This window comes from Rhamphochromis sp. 'chilingali' (genome assembly GCF_963969265.1).
Source record: "Rhamphochromis sp. 'chilingali' genome assembly, chromosome: 10".
Lineage (NCBI taxonomy): Eukaryota > Metazoa > Chordata > Actinopteri > Cichliformes > Cichlidae > Rhamphochromis > Rhamphochromis sp. 'chilingali'.
Window position 1 is genome coordinate 15600399 of NC_137937.1, and position 17971 is coordinate 15618369.

The 17971-nt window shown below is 41.5% G+C and overlaps 1 protein-coding gene across 1 annotated transcript in view; it reads left to right on the top strand.

The window, feature by feature from the left end:
• Nucleotides 1-3696: 3696 nt before the first annotated feature.
• LOC308403463 (kelch-like protein 10) overlaps nucleotides 3697-17971 on the top strand; it is a 50886-nt gene continuing 36611 nt past the window's right edge. The window contains exon 1 of the mRNA XM_080892904.1: nucleotides 3697-4192. The gene's annotated coding sequence lies outside the window, so the exon portion shown is untranslated. The remainder of the gene's footprint in view (nucleotides 4193-17971) is intronic.

Below are 17971 nucleotides of genomic sequence, written 5' to 3' on the forward strand. Positions count from 1 at the left end.
TAGCCTTCCTGAAAAACAGAAAACCAAGGCTACATTTAATTAGGTATCATTGAGGTGATAAAAATGTGCTACCACGTAATGCATCCATTTTTGTATTTACTGGTCACAGAGATCTAACCTGTGAGAACCCTCATTCCAAAAATGTGTTTTAGGTGCCTTTTGAAGGCTTAGAACATATAATATGTGAATATAAAATACTTTGGCACTCATCAGAAGCATTTTTTAATACTGTTGTCCCAAAAAGAACAAAAACAAAAAACAACTACTACATTTTACACAACTCACCTCAAGGACATGCACCAGAGCCTCACTCGCATCCCGTGCCCTCTTTGGAGGAGCAGAGGTGGATGGGAACAGTGATGGCAGCACATGTAGGATCTCAAGAGCCTGTTCAGCTATACAGAAAAAAGAATCATCATCTCATTACCACACTTAAACAAAATCCTCAAGATCACAAAAAACAAAACAACAACAACAAATATTTGGCCAGTGACAACCATCGTGGATTGAAAAGGTGAACAACAAGACACTAGCACATGAAAGTTAAAGCTGTAATCCATAGTTTAAGCTTGTCACAGTAACCTAAAAAAATGCTAAATGGTGTAGATAATTGTTGTATACTGTGTTTACAGTAGGCTAATATGACTTGTGCTTTCTGGTGCCGAAACCAGTTTGAGGAGGGACTAATGGGGTTTGGCTGAGGTCTAGTGGTATCAAACAGACGGACAGCCAGGAGGTCGACTGAGTGATGGGCCCCGAAATAGGAGGTAAGCACCACCTGTTGATTTAAAATAATGTCCAAAGGTGCTAAATTGGAATGTAAGGTAAATTAAATGTTCACTCAGATGAGCTTCTGGTTTGTGTCCGTGGGGATTTTGGGGTGTTTATGTTAAGATGTTATGTGTTTAAATTGATGTTATATTCGTTGACTGTGATGCCAGTCAGGCAAGTTTTAGTTTAGGGTATTTGGTCAGATTGACCAGCAGAACGCGGTTCGGGCATCAGGTAATAACTAGAGGGCTGAGAGCCCACAGTGATGCTTTTAAAACATGTAAACATATTGATTTAGGACCGGAGCGCGGCTCCGAGGAATGCAGTTTTGTTCAGCGTTTGGCACCGACCAATAGCCGCGGACGCGTGGTTATTTTTTAGCCCGGAGTGGCCTTCCGCGGGGATTCGGACTCCCGTTAACAGGCTAGGCAATCTAGCGTTGGTTGCCTTTATACTGCATTGTTTGACCGACAGGGTGCGACCCGACCGTGACCATTCAACATGACTGGCTTGTGAGTATGGGGCGCCGTTTGTAAAGTGAAACATGCTGAAATTAACGGCAACATTTTTCCACATTTAGCTCAAAACAAGTCATTTTTTACAACATTTAGTAAAATATTTGTAACTTTCATATTTAAAACAGAATTTTAAATGTTAAATCTAAATGTCAAATGTTCAATCTAAATATTATATTTAAATCTAAATGTTAAATCTAAATGTTTAGGCTAACATGCAAATTTATTGCATGGATCAGCGGAAATACCAAAATAAAAGCTTTCCGAAAACCTCCGGTGCAAAAGTGTGCGGGTAGTGGTCAGACACGTTCTCACTCCCAAAGCGTAATGATTTTCGCTAGGTGACAAATTGTCAACATTTTGTGCTTTCGGGTACCCAACACGTTCCTAAATTACGGCATCGGAAAAAGGAGAGCACATGAGAACCGTTTGGACTCAATCTACACATGTTTGTTCATTTTCTAAAAATTGCTTTGGAAAACACTATTTTACGTCATTTAACTGCTAGTAAAAGTTAGGAATAAGGTTATAGTTAGGGATAAGGTTAGGTTTAGTGCTGGAACACATGGCTGGAACGTCTATTATGGCGGGACCGTCATTCCACTGGAATTCAGCCATAACCCGGCACGGACCAATTACTGTATAAAAGTCATTTATACATGTATAAATTATTATACATCAACAGGTGGTGCTTACCTCCTATTTCGGGGCCCATCACTCAGTCGACCTCCTGGCTGTCCGTCTGTTTGATACCACTAGACCCACTAACCGCAGACAGAGTGTCAGAGTGGGTAAGAACACCTCTTCCACCCTTGTGGTCAACACCGGTGCCCCTCAGGGGTGTTTTCTGAGCCCTCTGCTATACACTCTCTTCACCCATGACTGTATTTCCTCCTGCGCGTCCAATCTCATTGTTAAGTTCGCCGATGACACCACAGTGCTCGGACTTATATCCAACAACGATGAGACAAACTACAGGACAGAGGTGCAACAACTAGAGTCATGGTGCCACGACAATAACTTGGTCTTAAACACCAAAAAGACCAAGGAGATCATTGTAGATTTCCGGAGGAAGGGTCATAACAACCATCTGCCTCTCTTCATTGGCAGTGAGGCGGTGGAGAGGGTGAGCAGTTTTAAATTCTTGGGGGTAACTGTGACTGAGGACCTGTCCTGGGGCAACCATATCACCTTAGTTGCACGGAAGGCCCAACAGCGCCTCTACTACCTGAGGAGACTGCGGAGCGCACACATTCCCAGATCTCTGATGCTGAACTTCTACAACTGTGCCATCAGCAGCGTTCTGACGTATGGATTTCTAGTGTGGTTCCCCAGCTGCACCAAGGCCGATCAGCAAGCACTCCAGCGGGTGGTGAAAGAAGCTGGCAGAATTATTGGAACAAGTCTGCCAGAGATCAGTAATATCTTCCCCACTCGCTGTCTGAGGAGGGTGCACAGTATCCTGCGGGACCAACATCACCCTGCGCGCCACCTTTTCCATCTGCTGCCCTCAGGGAGAAGGTACAGGTCTATACAGGCCAGAACATCCAGACTGGCCAACAGCCTGTATCCACAGGCTGTGAGGCTCCTGAACTCTCTGCCCCCCTCTCCCGGACAATAACCATATCCAACTTCTTAATAGCAATGAACTGGTCTGCATTGGTGCATCATATCTTTATTCTCTTCCCCCTCCTGCCCCCCCCCCCTCTTTCTTAAATAGATAACTATCATATCTGATATCATATCTCACAGTACAATAATATTGAATGGGTTGCATTGTTGTATTTTGTCATGTTTCTCAGGTCTTTGTCTGAATTTCTACGAACATTATTGCTAAGGATTGTCTTATTGCATTGGAGTCACACTGGGTTAAATATGTACACTTGGGTTTTAAGGGGTATTTATTATTTTCTTCTTTTTTTGGGGGTTGTATGGAAGCCCCAAACGCAATTTCATTGTTCTTGACAATGACAATAAATAAATAAATAAATAAATAAATAAATAAATAAATTAAAATAAATAAATAAATAAGTACATCTGCATCTCCTACCGTTTTTGGGAAAAAAAAAAAAAAAAGAGTTAGGAGGAGAGTGATGTGATATCCTAAAGGATAACGGGACTTTCAGTGCTTTAAAATAAAATGTTCATTTATTTGATTTTCAGTGTTTAAAGACTCATTTCGAAGTCAGAGATTTTATTGTAATTCTTTTCTTCATTTTTGTTGGAGCCAAGTCCAGGCCAATATTTTACTCAGTTACATCATGCCATATTTAAGTATTTGTCATGATCTTTAAGTTTTTATTATAATCTTGATCATTTTATGTTATAATGTAATATGCTGTGCTCCATAAATTAATCCTGCTTTATTAGTCTGTTGTTGTTGTAAAGTGTTGGTAGATGTCGTAAAGGGGTGTGTATTTGGCCCGCATGCGGAGGGGTGTGGGTTAAAGGTTAGGTAAGCAAGCAGGACGTGGAGCAACAGTTTTCTGACCGTCGCCGTTTTAATGTTATTTTTTGTTGTAACATAAAGGGAATATAAACGGAGCTCCCACCAGAGGCATTTGTTTTGTACCTTTCGATTTGTATGGAAAATAAATGTTTTGCCCCTTTTTTTTCCTTCGCCTCGTTTTTTGCTACCGGAAGGCATCCAAGCGACTTAACAAGAGCACGAGTCAGAAACTTTACGTTCTGCAGAAGCGTCAAAGAAGGACCGAAGGTTGCCGCTGTAATAGTCAGAAAACTGCTCCGAAAGTGAGAGGATTACGCACGCGTCACCGGCGCTCAGAGGTAATCGGCCCGCTGCGCGGCAAGGGAAAACTGGAAAACGGGACGTGAAAGAGGATGCGCTTCAGTCTTCCCGTGTTTTCCGGATCCTTTCGGCAGTAAGAAAACCCTGCATCTGAAAAGTAAGAGGCTGTGCCTGCTTTACGGTTTGTGAAAATTCCTGTATGGTTAAGTGGTACATGGCCTGTGTAAAGGATTAATTGCATTGAAAGGTTTATGGCAGCGCAATTAATATGGAGCAGCAGGAAAAAAAGAGTTTCCAAGCCAACCTTTAAAGCACAAGAGGAAAAGCTTCAGCATCTTAAAGTGACAAGGAAAACCAAGTTGGGTTATCTTACTAGAAAGATAAAAGAGATTGAGGAGCTTATGGAAGATGATGGCAATTTTGAGGAAGTGTCTGTTAAATTAGCCACTGACTTCTCAAAAATATATATCGAGTTTTGTGAAAACAACGATGCAGTTAAAAATCACTTGACTGAGTCGGAACTTCTTCATGATCAGACACAGTGGTATGAGCCAAAGGCTAGCTATTTGAAAAGTTTTGTGGAGAAAGTTGAGAGATGGTTAAAAGGAGTGTGTAGTGGCAATTCCTTTACTTTTGTAAGATCAAACGTCCCACAACTTAAAGTCCACAAGCCACTGCTGCACTGAGGTAATATTTCGTACGCAGGCAAAAGAAGTCCATTGTCCAAACCTTTTAGTTGAGAGTTTTGGTTTATTTATCCATTTGGCAAGCAATAACAAGATCCTTCCTACTGCTTCTCCTGCTCTGGTAAAAAAAACCATAGGCCCACCCCAATGCATGCTGGTCCTATACCAGTCTCTTTATTTATAGAAACAAAATGGCCCTACAGCTCTTACTGACTAATTTAACAAAATAACAACAAACAAAACAAATCATTTAAAACAAAATATTAACCGACAAATAAACCCCAAAATATAAGTAAACTAACAACAAACTTTAACTAATTTCAAAAATAAGAACAAAAACAAAAATAAAGAACAAATAGCTCCAACACTCCGGCCCCTAATTGTGCATACAATCACAATTACTTTAAAGTCCCAAAAGGAGGAGCTATTCCCTTAAACAAATCCTTAATTTTCATTGAGGATTTTCTTCACGATGAGGCTTCCAGTAGCAAAATAAGTTTTGTCACTGGCCTTTCCAAAACACTGGTCCTTGTTTGTAGTCTCACAGAACGCACCAAGCCTTTTGCATCCTGGTTTACATTTAAGACTTTCGCCATCATCCATGATCCTCTTGGAGCTGTAGCGTCTGCAATTAAAACAACATCTCCAGGTATAAGACATCTTTTAGTCCTCATCCATTTTTGTCTTTCTTGCATCAAAGGTAGGTACTCAGAAAGCCATCTCTTCCAGAACAACTCTGCCATGTACTGTACCTGTTTCCACCTTTTCCTGACATGCAAATCACTTGGATGAAACAGTCCTGGTGGAAAAACTGGTTTATTTTTCAGCAACAACAAGTGATTGGGTGTCAGTGCTTCAAGATCATTTGAGTCATCTGAAACTTTAGTAATGGGTCTGTCGTTCATTATAGCTTCAACCTCACAGAAGACTGTGTGGAGTCCTTCATCATCCAGAACTTGCTCCTTAAGAACTGAGGCTAAAATATTCTTTATTGAACGAATGAGACGCTCCCACACACCACCTTGGTGAGAGGCTGCTGGAATGTTGAAGTTCCATTTCATGCCATCCTGAACAAAAGCCTTTTGAATTTTGGCATGGTCCAGCTCAGTCAAACTTTCTTTCAACTCTCGATTCGCCCCAACAAAATTTGTAGCATTATCAGATCTGATGGTCGAAACTGGGCCTCGTCTACAGATGAACCTCCTCACAGCATTTATACAAGAGTCTGTATCAAGTGTACATGCAATCTCCAGATGTACTGCACGACTGGTGAAACAAGTAAAAAGAACTCCATACCTTTTAAGGAGACTTCGTCCTCTTTTAACACTTATAGGTCCAAAATAGTCCACTCCAACATTTGTGAATGGGGCTATGTCTGGCAGGACTCTCTCTTCAGGCAGATCCGCCATCTTTTGTTCAACAAACTTTCCTCTGTTGCGTCTACACGTGACACAACGAGAGATGATTTTCCTGGCAGCAGAATTTGCATTTAGTATCCAGTAATTTTGTCTTAGTTTTGACAGCATGTGTGCTCTTCCTGCATGTCCCAACCTTTGATGGATATGGCGTAAAATCAGTGTTGACACATGCATATCTTTTGTCAAAATTACAGGATGCTTTAATTCCATAGGCATGGCTGCTTTATTCAATCGGCCACCCACTCTGAGGATTCCTGCATCCAACACTGGATCAAGTTTATAGAGACAATTTCCCTTAGAGACTCCTTTGAGGCCATTGTGGATTAAAGCCATTTCAGTCGTAAATTTCTGTTGTTGTGCATATTGAAGAATAGCTTGTTCTGCCTTTGCCAAGTCTTCTGGAGTGAGATTTCCTTTCTTCAAAGTGGTCTTAAATCTTTCCATTCTTATCGCCACTTCTTTCTGACCTTCCGGATCATTCTTATTCAAACCTGCAGCAAGCAACTCTTTCCTCTTCTGTGCCAACAACACCAAGACCTCTTTCATCTTTAAAAGCCAGGCTACAGAGATTTTAAGTTTTGCCCAAGACGAGAAGTAGAGGATAAAATAGCTGGTAGGATTTTGTAATTCTCTCACAATGGCATTCATTGTCAGGTCCCTTTTGACCTCTGGGTCATCTGCAGAAATTACACTGTACTCCACATCCAGTTTAGGCCATTCCTTTTCTGACTCATAGAGAAATTCTGGCCCTTTTATCCATCTCCTACATTTGAGGAGATCCCCAGCTCTCATACCTCTGGATGCGTCATCTGCAGGATTCTCCTTAGAAGAAACGTATCTCCACTGATTCACATCTGTTGCTTCCTGAATAACAGCAATTCTGTTTGCAACAAAAGTATTGAATCTTCTGGTTTCATTGGAGATGTATTTCAGTACTGTTGTGCTATCAGTCCAAAAAACTGATTTTTCCAACCTGACTTGCAGCTCCTTTTGCAGAAGCCTATTCACCCGAACTGCAAGAACTGCAGCCGTCAATTCCAACCTGGGAATTGTAGTTTGCTTGAGAGGAGCAACTCTAGCCTTTCCCAGGATAAAAGCAACATGCGTGACGTTATTCTTTTCCAACTTTAAATATGACACCGTTCCATACCCATCTTGACTTGCATCAGAAAAATGATGAAGTTGTGCCCTATCTGGTCTTCCAAAGCAATTTGGTTTAATGCAACGTTCCACTTTAAACTTTGAAATCAGCTGGAGATCCTCCAGCCAATCACGCCACCGCTGGGAAAGAGAGTGGGGAATAACTTCATCCCACTTCAAATTTTGTCGGCAAAGCTCTTGTAGCAACAGTTTAGCTGGCATACTGAAGGGAGACAAGATTCCCAAAGGATCATACAGTGAGCTGACCACAGACAAAATGCCCCTTCTGGTTGTTGGACGGTCCTGCAGGGAGGTTCTGAACTGGAACTTGTCTGTTGCTATGCACCACTGTAAACCCAGTGCTCTCTCAACTGGAAGTTGATCTGTGTCCAAATCCAGATCCTTAATTTCCTTTGCTCTTCTTTCCTCTGGGATTGACATGAGCACTGTGCGACTGTTGCTGATCCATTTTGAAAGCTTAAATCCTCCTTTAGCGCAGATATCTGTCAGCCTCTTCACCATGTGCACTGCCTCCTCTTCTGAAGCAACAGATTTCAAACAATCATCCACATAAAAGTTTCTTTTGACTGTATCAACCACTTCAGCTGGAAACTGTTGTGCATTATCATCTGCAGTTCTCTGTAGAGCATAATTTGCACAACTTGGCGAAGATACAGCTCCAAACAAATGCACTTTCATCCTGCATTCCTGTGCAGACCTTGAAGTGTTGCCATGTTGCCACCACAGGAAACGGAGAAAGTTGACATGTTTTTCTGAGACGTGAACTTGGTGAAACATGGAATCAATGTCCGCCATTAATGCAACAGGCTCTTGTCTAAATCTGATCAGAACCCCAACCAGCGAGTTTGTGAGATCAGGTCCCTGTAGAAGCTGACTGTTCAATGATGCTCCTTTATAAGTTGTTCCACAGTCAAATACAACTCTTAATTTGCCCTTTGTGGGATGATACACTCCATGATGAGGGATGTACCACACCTTTCCATCATCTTTGTGCAACTCATCTACAGGCACAAACTCGGCATATCCTCGTTCAAGCATGTTGTTTACACATTTAGTGTATTCATCCTTATAATGAGTATCCTTTTCAAATCTCCGTCTGAGACTCTGGAGACGCTGCTCCGCGACACAGAGGTTATTTGGCAAACTGGAACCTTCTCTCCTGAAAGGCAAATCAATGTGATAATGATTTCCAATAAGCTTTATTGAACTACTAACAATATCCATGAAACACAGATCCTCTCTAGACATTTCAGTCTGCTCCTCTGATGATCTTTCATTAAAATCATGATTGTACTGTTTAATCAACATGTCTTCAAGACGCTCAACAGAAATCCTATTGGCTGTTACAGCAGTGCAGTTGGTTTTATTTCCACTGTTACTTCCAGTGCGCAGGGGACCATTTATGACCCAGCCAACTTTTGTTTTTACAGCATAAGGTCCACCTCCCACACTGTTTATCACCTTCCATGGCTCCAAAACATTGGAAGCATCAGTGCCTATCAGTAGCTCCACATCTGCATTAACGTTGTACAGTTTAACAGGTTTAAGATGAGGCCACTGATCGATGTCGCTTTGCTGGGGAATATTAACTGTAGAAACTGGCATAGTCTTTTGAGTCAAAACATCTGGCAATGGCATGAAATCATTTGCTTCCAAACCAGACACTTCCAAACCAGACAGAACTTGTGTACTAACAATCCTATCTTGACTCATTGTTCTCAAAAAGATATTGGTCTTTTTACCTTTTACATTCAGCCTTTTTGCCAAAGTTTCTGTACAGAATGTACCTGAACTTCCAGGATCCAAAAACGCATAAGTTTGCACAATTTTATTACTCTTTTGGCTCTTAACTTGAACTGGAACTATAGAAAAAATTGCATCAACTTCATGACCAGCCCCAATATACCCACATGTCTGAGTGGTTGCAGTTGAAAAGTTGACATTAGAGTTTGTCCTCTGTTGAGTTTGTTCCGAAGACGCACCTGGATCCTTTCGCTCTATATGAAGAACCCCTGGGTGCCTTTGGTGACACACGTCGCAATCCAAACGACTCCTACAGTCTTTGCTTGTGTGACCAACTTTTAAACAACCAAAACAAATTCCCCTTTCCTTGATAAAAGTCAACTTATCCTGATGCGTTTTAGCTTTAAACTGCTTACAATTCTCTAGTAAATGGTTGCTGTGTGAACAAAACAAACAACTATGCAGAACGGCGGAAGTTGTTCTGCTTCCAGTTGATTGAGTTTTGATTCCTGGCACTGTACTGACATTAGTGGCAAAACTACTTCCCTTTTTTCTTTGCTTGGTAGAACTTGAAGCTTTAAAGCTGCTTCCAGATTGTGAGTCTTGTATGTTGCCAAACACTGGATCTGATGCTACTTTTACCTGTTTTATTATAAAGGTAACCAGATCAGTGAATACTGCTCTGTAACCATTTTGTTCCTGCAGTTCATAGGCAACAACTCTCCATTTTTCCCTCAATTTGTATGGAAGTTTCATAACAACCATTCTCATATTTGAGGGCAAATCCAACTCCTTCATATAAACAACTTGCTGCATTAGATTCGAACATCCTTGAAGAAAAAGAGAGAATGACTGTAGACCTTTCACATCCTCACTTTTAATAGGTACCCAACTCACAATCCTCTCCATATATGCAGAGGCAATTTTATTTTCGTTCCCAAAATGTTCTTCAAGAAGATCTTTGGCTGTGGAATAGCTCTGCTCAGGTGGTAAGTGCTGACAACTATGCACCAAATCACTAGGCTGCCCCCTAGTGAACTGCTCTAAAAAATGCAAACAGTCGCTCCAGTTATCAGTTTTAGCTTCCACTCCATTTTCAAAGGCATTCATAAATGATCTGTACTGTAAAGGGTCTCCATCAAACACAGGGATGTTTCTGGCGGGGAGGACAGAAGATAAGTTTTGTTTTACAAGCAAAGTAGTGATGTCATTTTGTTTTTGCATAATATTTACAATCTCCTTCGTGCAGTTCCCAGTCAAAGTAGGAGACTGAGGCTGTGTTTGCTGCGTCACTTGAGCTGAATCATCAACCTGATGTTGGGTTTGACTTTGTCTAGGTACGATTACTTGTGATTCAGATGCAGAATTTATACCAGAGTAATCTCTTGATGTTGGAACAAATGTATCGGCACAAGGATTTAAACTAGGCGCTTCTTGTACGTGCCCTCTTTCAAAATAAGAGTTCATTCCATCAGAATGCTCAGAGCTACAAACTGAATTTATTTTTAAGACACGAAGCTTTGCATTAGTGGCTGCCAGCTCTGTTTCCAAGGATAATGTCTCCTTTTCTTTTCTCAGTTTCTCCTTTTCTTTTCTCAGTTTTTCCTCTTGCGCTTCGATAGAATGTTTTTTCTTTAATGCAGCGAGTCGCTCCATGAGCGCTGCCTTGTCAGCCGCAGCTTTAATGCATGCGGAAGATGTTGATGAAATTCGACTTTGCTGTGACAAGGTTTTTGAAGGTGGTTTTACACTTGAGATATTAGAGACACTGTCTTCAGGTTTTATTTCATCCAAACTTTCAACAGCTTTATCATTGCGAACAGTATTGTTTTGTTCAGTATACGGCTCGCCCGCCTCCTGCAACCAAACCTTTACTTTGTCCATAAAAACAGAGAATGCTGTCACCTTCGACTGAAAATGTGCAACTTGCCTTTTCACTTCATCTTCTGGCAGTGGCAAACTTAAAAAGGATTCTTGCAAAGCGTTTGCATCTTGATAGCATTTAATAAACTTCCCAAATTCAGAAGACACTTCCTTAACGTTTTCATGTGAGGTCATTAAAGCGGAAATTTTCCCCATGTACTTAGATGCTTGCTTACACATTGAACTGCGCTTTTCTTGGCATGTCTTTATATACAAATCCAAACCTTTTGGCGTAAATTTAACGCTTCTTTTCTCTGCTTGCATCTCAGTGTCATCCTCTCGTTTACTCTTAATATCCGACATTTTTATTGTCCTCTTGGATTATTTCAAACTTTATAAAGATGCACAGCACACTGAGAGTCCATAGCCTAAAGTACAAACATGACATCCATTTACCTGCCTTTTGCAGCGGACAAACATTTCCACAGAGGGCGTTGGCATGTTTCAATTAGCAATCCAATTATGCACCAATTTAGTACGTCAAAACTCAGTTCATCAGTCTTTGTAGTGAAATTATGTCTTTAAACTCCAATAGTTTCACCGTTTTCCTTTACGGCTTAAACAATATTATCACTCACCAGCTTTGATGAACGAGTGACATGTTGATCCAGGCTTCAACATCAAATCCGTCTGGATTACTCACCAGACGATCCAATACCTTTTATTCGAGTTCGATGGTGATCCTTGAAATCCTTATATCCATTAATGAAGGATTATTCCTTTGTCCACGGGAAGGTTTTTTACTTTGTGTAGTGGCAATTCCTTTACTTTTGTAAGATCAAACATCCCACAACTTAAAGTCCACAAGCCACTGCTGCACTGAGGTAATATTTCGTACGCAGGCAAAAGAAGTCCATTGTCCAAACCTTTTAGTTGAGAGTTTTGGTTTATTTATCCATTTGGCAAGCAATAACAAGATCCTTCCTACTGCTTCTCCTGCTCTGGTAAAAAACCATAGGCCCACCCCAATGCATGCTGGTCCTATACCAGTCTCTTTATTTATAGAAACAAAATGGCCCTACAGCTCTTACTGACTAATTTAACAAAATAACAACAAACAAAACAAATCATTTAAAACAAAATATTAACCGACAAATAAACCCCAAAATATAAGTAAACTAACTGAAGGAAATTGCCGTCCCGGGTTTCCTCCGTGGCGTGAGCGATAAGCAGAGTTTTGTCCTTTCCTTCTAAGATTCCTAATTATTTAAAGTAACACTCAGGTATGCCGTTCAGCTGGGTTAGTTACAGCGCCGGGAGCAGCTTGGGAGAACAAGGAAACACAGACTGCTTCAGGTTGCCTTCCCAAATCAACTCAAAGGTTTATTTGATACACAGCAGTTTATATAGATGATAAAAAAAAGGTTCGTGTGTCAGCTTTCCCAGTTCAAACCGGTACAGACTAAATAAGGAAACGTCTTCCTGCCTTGTGAGCAAAGAAGTATCCTGTGTGTAGTTTATCAGTTCAGCTATAATTTATGATCATCCCAGCAAAATACACTCCTAGACATAAAATACAGAGTTCTTTCATTAGTGAATTCTGAAACGAACCACCTAGCCTTTAACGAGCCTTTTCCAGGAGATAAAGAAAAAGGGAGGATGGGAGTAAGGAAGTGGTCTCATCTCTGTGGTGTTTTCGACCTTGGGGTACCAGCTTGTGAGTCCTACACATTAATTCTTGGGTCACAGAGAAAGAGAAAAACAACTAGTAGATGGGCCATATTGAGTAACAGTTTTCCTGTATAAAACAATATCCTGTAAATGCTTACCGTGGTATCAAAATATCATAACAGTTCTCCCCTTTTATCATGAAATGATAACATAGTATAAAGACAGAATGTAATAACATAATATAAAGACAAATCATAAATGTGAAACAAATCATAAATGTAACTAGTCCTTCGAGTGAGCTTAATATCAAAAATTCCGAGAGCGTATACATGGTATCACACAACAGACAATAATCATCAAAAACATGCTGCAACGGTTACAAAGGCTACAATTAGTTTCTTCCATCTTCCAAACGTGTCCTGTAGCCACTTATGTAGCCACTGACCGTGACCTGCATTGGCAATTAGTTCTATCTGCAATGCTTCAAGTTTATTCATAGCTTGTGTGAATGAACCGTTAGGAGCGGTGTTATTGGGAATGAAAGTACAGCATACATCAACGGTTACTAGACCACAGGTACCGGTCCAATTAACAGGTAAAGCTAATCTAAGAGTATTATTGCACATCCAATAAGCATGTGGGATTGCTCTAGTTAGGCGCGTGACCATGTGTGATTTAACTAACTCCCCCCAGTCAGTGTCATTTAATACACCATCTGGGGGAACAATGATCGATTCTCTGCTCGAACTTGAACTGTGTGTGTGTTCCTCCAGATATGATACAACTTCAGCCACAGAGACAGCTAGCCATGTCTCATTACAGCGTGCACCTGGGGAGTCAGAGAAGAATGTATAGTTATCCTTTGTATAATCTATGTGTGTGTCTGGGCCAGTTAACTTTAGTCTGCGCAGACATATCATACTAGTATTAAAATGGAGAGGGATCTGTCCTAAGGGCAGTGAGGGCTTTAACCTATTCTTAGGGCGTTTCATTGGGGCGCAGGTCCCTGCGGTGTCATTAGATAACTTCAATAATTCGCCTAATGGAGTCTCAGGGTTAGTTGGTGTGTGTGTGTGTCTAAGTAGGCAGTCGAGAGGGCTCAGAGTCAACTGTAAAGTGTCTTTAAAGAGAGCATTATCTCCGCCGATTTTCTCTAGTCCCTCAGTGAGGGGGAAACCGGATATGGGGTATCCTACTATTACCTGTTCTGGATTAGCCTTTGAACAGACATAACAGTTACTGTTTCCTAAATCACGAGCGGCTGTTCTGGCATTTTCATACCAGGCGTTAGCTCCTGTTCTAGAGGGCGCATAAGATGGTTTATTAGTGGCGTCTATGTTGCTATATACTGATTTTAGGGAGCGTGAGGAGTGCATTAAGTAGGTGTCTTGCAAAATGGAGCATGAGGTATAGTCAGCAAAATATGACCTGCAGAAATGTGAACATGGTTGCAGTTTACAATACAAAATAGCAAAGAGAAATCCTAAGGTTACTGCGATAGATGTGATAAATAACCTAAATATATAAGAAAGACAGTTCTTCAGTCGTCTCCTGGCCTGGTCCCAGGTTCGAGAGACACAGAATAAGCGTCGTATGATGACAATGGGCATTTCATTTTCTCCATTATCAGGATGAAATGAGTCTGGCTTTATCAGGTTAGACATCATGTGGTACTTTTGGCTTTCTGTTCCTGCTGGATGTTTGAGTACCTTGTTGTTGTTCTTTCAGACGTTGTGTGTTAATCAGTGATTGCGTGTGTGTATGTAACTTTTGGATCCGGGCGCTGGCTCGCCTGAGATGTCATCTACCCGTGTGTGTTTATTTGCTCTAGTTCCGGGCGCTGGCTCGCCGGAGATGTCGTCTGCTTGATCCGACGCCTGAGATGGTCCGATTGGGCTGGTCTTAACCCTGCTGGCATGAATCCACTGAGGTTGTCCGTCTGTGAGGATGCTGGTTCTTCGTCACTGCCAGTACAGTCTGGGGCTGGAACACGCGCGGCCTCCCAGAGAGTCCTTGGTTTTAGTGGCTTCTCCAACATGCATCTCCTTGTCTCCACTGGTGGAACTGTGGAGGGGAAAAGCTGAGAGAGACAAACTTTCTGATAGTTATTATTCAGTTTTTCTACCAGGTTGTGAACATCAGTGGACAATGCAATATACATCACCTTCTACTAGCGGTGCCCCTCTGGAAGCTGACCATGGTGTTGGAAATAGTCTTATTTCAAATGGAAATAATTTGGTTACTGTAGATTGAGTCATTCTAATCTCACACAGGACTTGAGTAAGTAATTTGACCCAGGTCATTAAAGTTTTAGCACACTTTTGAATTACTTCTAATGTGAATGAAGATCCTCTATCACTGTTAATCTGGTGAGGTATTCCGAATCTGGGTATTATTTCATTGCACAACTTTTGACAGACTACTTCTGCAGTTTCTTTTGAGGTTGGATAAGCTTCTACTCATTTACTAAATTGATCCACTATTACCAGTAAGTACTTGATGCTTCCTTGTGCTGGCATATGTGTGAAATCAATTTGTAATGTATGAAATGGAAAATCTGGTTGTGGTAAATGCTGATGTTTTGCTTTTGAGCTACCTACATTAGTTCGCGCACATGTTAGACAGGTTGCTAATATGCTTTTTACTGCATGCAATGTTTTCTCAATTACAAATCTTGATTTTATTGCCCCTATTACCCCTCTTTGTCCGACATGACTCACACAGTGAAAATGTCGGGCAAGGACTGGCATCAGGGAATATGGGAGGGCAATCAAACCCTTAAGATTTTGTATAGGCCATCTCTGTCATCTAAGGTACAGTCATTATTCTCCCAATACGTGTAATCACATGCACAGGCTTGCTCTTTTATGAATTTTAAATCAACATTTTTGTCTAAATAGTCTGGGAGTGTAACAAGTGGCAGCTGTAGGGGCACAGATAATACTTCCTGCGGAGGTGGGAGCTGTGATGCAGCTGCAGCCTTGGCTGTCACGTCTGCTAAGGCATTACCTGTTGCTTCGTCTGTGTCAGCTGTACTGTGTCCTTTCGTTTTTACAACTGCAACGGCCGATGGCAGCTGTATAGCCTGAAAAAGTCTTTTAACAAAATCACAATTTAGCAATTTATTTTCCATCAGCAGATCTAAATCCTCTCTGTCTCCACAATGTGCCAAAGTCATGCACAACGCCAAATGCATAGCGGCTGTCTGCGTAAATTGTCACATGCTTATCCAAATGTAGCTCACAGGCGCGTATTAAAGCCATGAGCTCTGCTTTTTGTGCTGAGTGAAATGGTAATGAGTGAGCCTCTAGTATTATGTCAGGCAATGTCACCACTGAATAGCCACAAAGAAATGAGTTGTCATTCGGCCTTGAACAGGACCCGTCCACATAAACCGTGGCTGAGTCTGAGATAGGTGTTTGCTCTAAATCTGGACGTGGTGCTGTGGATTCCTGTATACGTGTCATGCAGTCATGATCGTCAAGCCTGTCTGAGCCATCCTGTCGGTCAGAAGAACACAGCATAGGATCAATAAATGTGCTGGCGAATCAGGTGTGCTGCTCGCTTTTATAGTGAGATTTGCATGTGTTGTATAGTTATGTTTGCTATAATGGTCGTGACCTAGTGATTGGTGTGTAGAATAGTGTCATGTGAGAGTGTGAGCTTCTCGCAGTCCCTTATCATGATAGAGCAAGCTGCTACTGCCCTCAGGCAGGCCGGCATTCCTGAACAATTCAGGCAGCACCTTTGAGTGGCGGAGGTCAGCACTCCCTGTAATGCATTGAAAGAGGCAGTCATTTCTGTGGACCACAGTATTCGAGGAGGCTTGTCTTTTTTACAACAGTCACGCAGAATGTGGTCATGAAAAGAACAGTCTGGTATCCACTGTCTGCAATAGTTCACCATGCCCAGGAAGGACAACATTTCCTTCTGTGTAGTGGGACGAGGGACAGAGGTTACAGCTTTGACCCTGTCTGCAGTCATGGAACGTTTTCCGTGAGACAGTGTGAATCCCAAATATTGAACAGAAGTCTGACAGTACTGCATTTTCTTTGCATATGCTTTGTGGCCAGTCTTTTGGAGGTGCTGGAGAAGCATGTGTGTAGCAGTTTGACACAGTTTTTCACTTTCAGCACAGAGGAGGAGGTCATCCACATGTGGATCAGGGTGCAGCCCTGGAGGAGTGAAGCACCATTGAGAAAGCAGCAGAGCTGTCTATCATGCCTTGGGGCAAACGAGTCCAAGTGTACTGCTTATTTCTATGTGTGAATGCAAATAACGGCTGTGTGTCACAGGTACTGAGAAAAAGGAGCGGAGCATAAATCCACCACGGTAAAATGTGTATGCAATGCATGTCAATATGCTGTGAACATCTGAAACGAGAGGTGGCAGAGGAATGTTGACTGCATTAATTTGCCTTAAGTCTTGTATGAAACGCCATACGCCAGGTTTGTTAGGCTTTGGCACAGGATTGACAGGAGTGTGGGCTTTATTGCTCCTGTAGTCAATAAATCTCCTATGATGACATCTAGAGCTGCGGCTTTTTCGGCAGAAATGGGATGTTGCTTGACATATACTGGCTTGTTGTGTTTTAATAGGTGTACGTGATAAAGTGTACAGTCAATAAATCCTATATCATTCTCACTTCTTGACCACAATGTCATATTCTGGTATTCAGCTGGCAACATAAGTGCAGAAATAGTACAGTGGATAGGATAGGTTAGATCTATGTGACGACATGGTGTAGTTATATCATAACCTATGTCTGAGTTATGTGACAAAATCACTGTTTGACCTTCACTTGTGTGAGCAGTTATCATGTTGTTGAACAGTGTGAGAGAAACAAAAGTGTGGCTCCCAGTCATGGGATTACCTGGTAGTGGCGTCTGTACACGTTTTTTTGGCACAGTGTGTGACATAGAGTACCGGACAAAAAGGATGTTGAGTTCATTCTCTGCTGAGGGTCCAGCTGACACAGAGGATGTTCCTTCTCCATCATGTCGGTACATAGGGCAGAGAAAACATAAGCTGTTATCAGTGTCAGCAAACATTTCACCCTTTGTGTTAAATTAAATACACAAATTCATTTTTGCTTTGGGTGTCTGCGGCTGCTGGAAAACTGAGCTAAATTTGCACCTCTAGCTTGTCCAACAGTGCATAAAGCGTTTTATGAATACTAGGATAGATTCATCAGGCTTCTGTTTACACATAGTTACTGCATTTAAGTCAATTTTGTCTCTGGACATTGTTAGCAGGAATTTCTTTAGATTCTTAAAGAAATTGGTGATTTTGTCATTATTTACCCACAAAAACTCTGCAGTTGTGGATGCTTTATCATGCTTTGGGTCTGTTTGTTTACTACCGCGAGTGTTGGCGTGAGGACCTTTGTCATTC